Below are 5000 nucleotides of genomic sequence, written 5' to 3'. Positions count from 1 at the left end.
CCCGGGCCTTCGCTCCAGGAGGGCGGACACTTTCGGCGGTTGCCCCCGGTGGCTGGGCCGGGTGCCGCATCTACAATATTGCCAGGAAAGGTCCGCGGAGATTTTCGGGGACACGCTTTTCGGGACCCTAGTTGCCCATCTTGGGTTCCAGGAGGTCGGGCAGGGGTACCTCCGGGACCGGACCGTGCTGCAGGAGGGGGTCAACCCCGGGTTTGGCTCCATGTCGACTGGAGCTCCGGCCCAGGGGCGGGCCGGGCGAGAGTTCCAGGAACCCGGCCGCGATTCCGGCTTCTCCCCGGTGCCCTGCCCGGAGGCCGGGCAGGTCCGGGGGCCTTCGGCGCGGGCGGCGGGCTGCTCCCGCGGGGGAGACGAGCCTCTCTGGGGCCCGGGAGGTTGGCCCTGGGTCGACCTGGCGCCGGGGCTCGGGCTCCGGAAGTCCGTATGAGGTTTTTCAAACGGGCCGTGCCCGGGCCTTCGCTCCAGGAGGGCGGACACTTTCGGCGGTTCGTCCCGGTGGCTGGGCCGGGTGCCGCATCTACAATATTGCCGAGAAAGGTCCGCGGAGATTTTCGGGGACACGGTTTCCGGGACCCTAGATGCCCATCTTGGGTTCCAGGAGCTCGGACGGAGGAACCTCCGGGGCCGGACCGTGCTGCAGGAGGGGTTCAACCGCGAGTTTGGCTCCATGTCGACTGGAGCTCCGGCCCAGGGGCGGGCCGAGCGGCTTGGCCGGGCGAGAGTTCCAGGAGCCCGGCCGCGATTCCGGCTTCTCCCCGGTGCCCTGCCCGGAGGCCGGGCGGGTCCGGGGGCCTTCGGCGCGGGCAGCGGGCTGCTCCCGCGGGGGAGACGAGCCGCCCTAACGCCCGGGAGGGAGGCCCGGGGTCGACCTGGCTCCCGAGCTCCGGCCCTGGAAGTCCGTATGAGGATTTTCAAACGGGCCGTGCCCGGGCCTTCGCTCCAGGAGGCCGGACACTTTCGGCGGTTGCTCCCGGCGGCTGGGCCGGGTGCCGCATCTACAATATTGCCGAGAAAGGTCCGCGGAGATTTTCGGGGACACGGGTTTCGGGACCCTAGATGCCCATCTTGGGTTCCAGGAGCTCGGACGGAGGAACCTCCGGGGCCGGACCGTGCTGCAGGAGAGGTTCAACCGCGAGTTTGGCTCCATGTCGACTGGAGCTCCGGCCCAGGGGCGGGCCGAGCGGCTTGGCCGGGCGAGAGTTCCAGGAGCCCGGCCGCGATTCCGGCTTCTCCCCGGTGCCCTGCCCGGAGGCCGGGCAGGTCCGGGGGCCTTCGGCGAGGGCGGCGGGCTGCTCCCGCGGGGGAGACGAGCCGTGCTGGGCCCCGGGAGGGAGGCCCGCGGTCGACCTGGCGCCGGGGCTCCGGCCCTGGAAGTCCGTATGAGGTTTTTCAAACGGGCCTTGCCCGGGCCTTCGCTCCAGGAGGCCGGACACTTTCGGCGGTTCGTCCCGGTGGCTGGGCCGGGTGCCGCATCTGCAATATTGCCAGGAAAGGTTCGCGGAGATTTTCGAGGACACGGGTTTCGGGACCCTAGATGCCCATCTTGGGTTCCAGGAGCTCGGACGGAGGAACCTCCGGGGCCGGACCGTGCTGCAGGCGAGGGTCAACCCCGAGTTTGGCTCCATGTCGACTGGCGCTCCGGCCCGGGGGGCGGGCCGGGCGGGCAGGCCGGGCGAGAGTTCCAGGAACCCGGCCGCGATTCCGGCTTCGACCCGGTCGACTGCACGGCGGGCGTGCAGGCCGGCGGCGACTCCCAGGGCCCCTTCCAGGCTGCGGGGCCCAGCGGTTGGAGCCCGGCTACCCCGGCGAGGGGCGGAAGAACCTGCACGGCGCGGCCGGAGAACCCGGCATGCATGCGCGGGGCAGGCCGGGCAGGAGTTCCAGGAGCCCGGCCACGATTCCTACTTCTCCCCGGTGCCCTGCCCGGAGGCCGGGCGGGCCCGGGGGCCTTCGGCGCGGGCGGCGGGCGGCTTCCGCGGCGGAGACGAGCCTCTCTGGGGCCCGGGAGGTCGGCCCTGGGTCGACCTGGCGCCGGGGCTCGGGCTCCGGAAGTCCGTATGAGGTTTTTGAAACGGGCCTTGCCCGGGCCTTCGCTCCAGGAGGGCGGACACTTTCGGCGGTTGCCCCCGGTGGCTGGGCCGGGTGCCGCATCTACAATATTGCCAGGAAAGGTTCGCGGAGATTTTCGGGGACACGGATTTCGGGACCCTAGATGCCCATCTTGGGTTCCAGGAGGTCGGACGGAGGAACCTCCGGGGCCGGACCGTGCTGCAGGAGGGGGTCAAAACCGAGTTTGGCTCCAAGTCGACTGGAGCCCCGGCCCGGGGGGCGGGCCGGGCGGGCAGGCCGGGCGAGAGTTCCAGGAACCCGGCCGCGATTCCGGCTTCGACCCGGTCGACTGCACGGCGGGCGTGCAGGCCGGGGGGCGACTCGCAGGGGCCCTTCCAGGCTGCGGGGCCCAGCGGTTGGAGCCCGGCTACCCCGGCGAGGGGCGGAAGAACCTGCACGGCGCGGCGGGAGAACCCGGCATGCTTCCGCGTGGCAGGCCGGGCAGGAGTTCCAGGAGCCCGGCCACGATTCCTACTTCTCCCCGGTGCCCTGCCCGGAGGCCGGGCGGGCCCGGGGGCCTTCGCCGCGGGCGGCGGGCGGCTTCCGCGGCGGAGACGAGCCTCTCTGGGGCCCGGGAGGTCGGCCCTGGGTCGACCTGGCGCCGGGGCTCGGGCTCCGGAAGTCCGTATGAGGTTTTTGAAACGGGCCTTGCCCGGGCCTTCGCTCCAGGAGGGCGGACACTTTCGGCGGTTGCCCCCGGTGGCTGGGCCGGGTGCCGCATCTACAATATTGCCAGGAAAGGTTCGCGGAGATTTTCGGGGACACGGATTTCGGGACCCTGGATGCCCATCTTGGGTTCCAGGAGGTCGGACGGAGGAACCTCCGGGGCCGGACCGTGCTGCAGGAGGGGGTCAAAACCGAGTTTGGCTCCATGTCGACTGGAGCCCCGGCCCGGGGGGCGGGCCGGGCGGGCAGGCCGGGCGAGAGTTCCAGGAACCCGGCCGCGATTCCGGCTTCGACCCGGTCGACTGCACGGCGGGCGTGCAGGCCGGGGGGCGACTCGCAGGGGCCCTTCCACGCTGCGGGGCCCAGCGGTTGGAGCCCGGCTACCCCGGCGAGGGGCGGAAGAACCTGCACGGCGCGGCGGGAGAACCCGGCATGCTTCCGCGGGGCAGGCCGGGCAGGAGTTCCAGGAGCCCGGCCACGATTCCTACTTCTCCCCGGTGCCCTGCCCGGAGGCCGGGCGGGCCCGGGGGCCTTCGCCGCGGGCGGCGGGCGGCTTCCGCGGCGGAGACGAGCCTCTCTGGGGCCCGGGAGGTCGGCCCTGGGTCGACCTGGCGCCGGGGCTCGGGCTCCGGAAGTCCGTATGAGGTTTTTGAAACGGGCCTTGCCCGGGCCTTCGCTCCAGGAGGGCGGACACTTTCGGCGGTTGCCCCCGGTGGCTGGGCCGGGTGCCGCATCTACAATATTGCCAGGAAAGGTTCGCGGAGATTTTCGGGGACACGGATTTCGGGACCCTGGATGCCCATCTTGGGTTCCAGGAGGTCGGACGGAGGAACCTCCGGGGCCGGACCGTGCTGCAGGAGGGGGTCAAAACCGAGTTTGGCTCCAAGTCGACTGGAGCCCCGGCCCGGGGGGCGGGCCGGGCGGGCAGGCCGGGCGAGAGTTCCAGGAACCCGGCCGCGATTCCGGCTTCGACCCGGTCGACTGCACGGCGGGCGTGCAGGCCGGGGGGCGACTCGCAGGGGCCCTTCCAGGCTGCGGGGCCCAGCGGTTGGAGCCCGGCTACCCCGGCGAGGGGCGGAAGAACCTGCACGGCGCGGCGGGAGAACCCGGCATGCTTCCGCGGGGCAGGCCGGGCAGGAGTTCCAGGAGCCCGGCCACGATTCCTACTTCTCCCCGGTGCCCTGCGCGGAGGCCGGGCGGGCCCGGGGGCCTTCGGCGCGGGCATCAGGCGGCTTCCGCGGCGGAGACGTGCCTCTCTGGGGCCCGGGAGGTCGGCCCTGGGTCGACCTGGCGCCCGGGCTCGCGCTCCGGAAGTCCGTATGAGGTTTTTCAAACGGGCCTTGCCCGGGCCTTCGCTCCAGGAGGGCGGACACTTTCGGCGGTTGGCCCCGGTGGCTGGGCCGGGTGCCGCATCTACAATATTGCCAAGAAAGGTTCGCGGAGATTTTGGGGGACTCGGTTTTCAGGACCCTAAATGCCCATGTTCGGTTCCAGAAAGTCGGTCAGAGGAACCTCCGGGGCAAAAGAACCGTGCCGCGCTGCCTTGTCAACCGAGCGTGGAGGCAGCGTGCCCCGATCCGGCGGGCCTGGCCGTGCGAGAGTTCCAGGCTCTGGCCCGCGATTCCGGCTCCCGCCCCCCCCCCCGGTGATGGGCTCGGAGGTCGGGCAGGCAGCGGTGCTTGCTTCCCCAGGAGTGGCGGGGCTCTCCTGACGGGGAACCGGGAGGACCTGGTGTCCGCCGTGGGACTTGGAAAACTTCTGCTCGGTTGCGTTGGGAGCGGTTAACGTGGGAGCTCCGGCCGGGAGCGGCCCGGCGGGCCAGGCCGGGGGAGAGTTCCAGGAGACCGGCCACCGCTCCGGTTTCGCCCCGGTGACCTGCCGCCCTCCCTTACGGCGTTCAGGGCAAGCCGGGGGCGCTTCCTCGGGAGCGGCGGGCTTCTCCTGCCAGAGAGCCGTGTTGACCTGGTGTCCGGCGTGGGACTTAGAAAAAAATTTCGCTGCTGGGGGGCGAGCGGTTGACCTGGGCCCGCCGGAGAGGCCTGGAAGTCCGTATGAGGTTTTTGAAATGGGCTTTGTCCGACCCTTCGATCCAGGAGGGCGGACACTTTTGGTGGTTTGCCCCGGTGGCTGGGCCGGGTGCCACATCTACAATATTGCCAAGAAAGGTTCGCGGAGATTTTCGGGGACACGTTTTTCAGGACCCTAAA

The sequence above is a fragment of the Alligator mississippiensis genome, chromosome 14 (genome assembly GCF_030867095.1).
Source record: "Alligator mississippiensis isolate rAllMis1 chromosome 14, rAllMis1, whole genome shotgun sequence".
NCBI classification, from domain to species: domain Eukaryota; kingdom Metazoa; phylum Chordata; order Crocodylia; family Alligatoridae; genus Alligator; species Alligator mississippiensis.
This window is presented reverse-complemented; position numbering follows the sequence as displayed.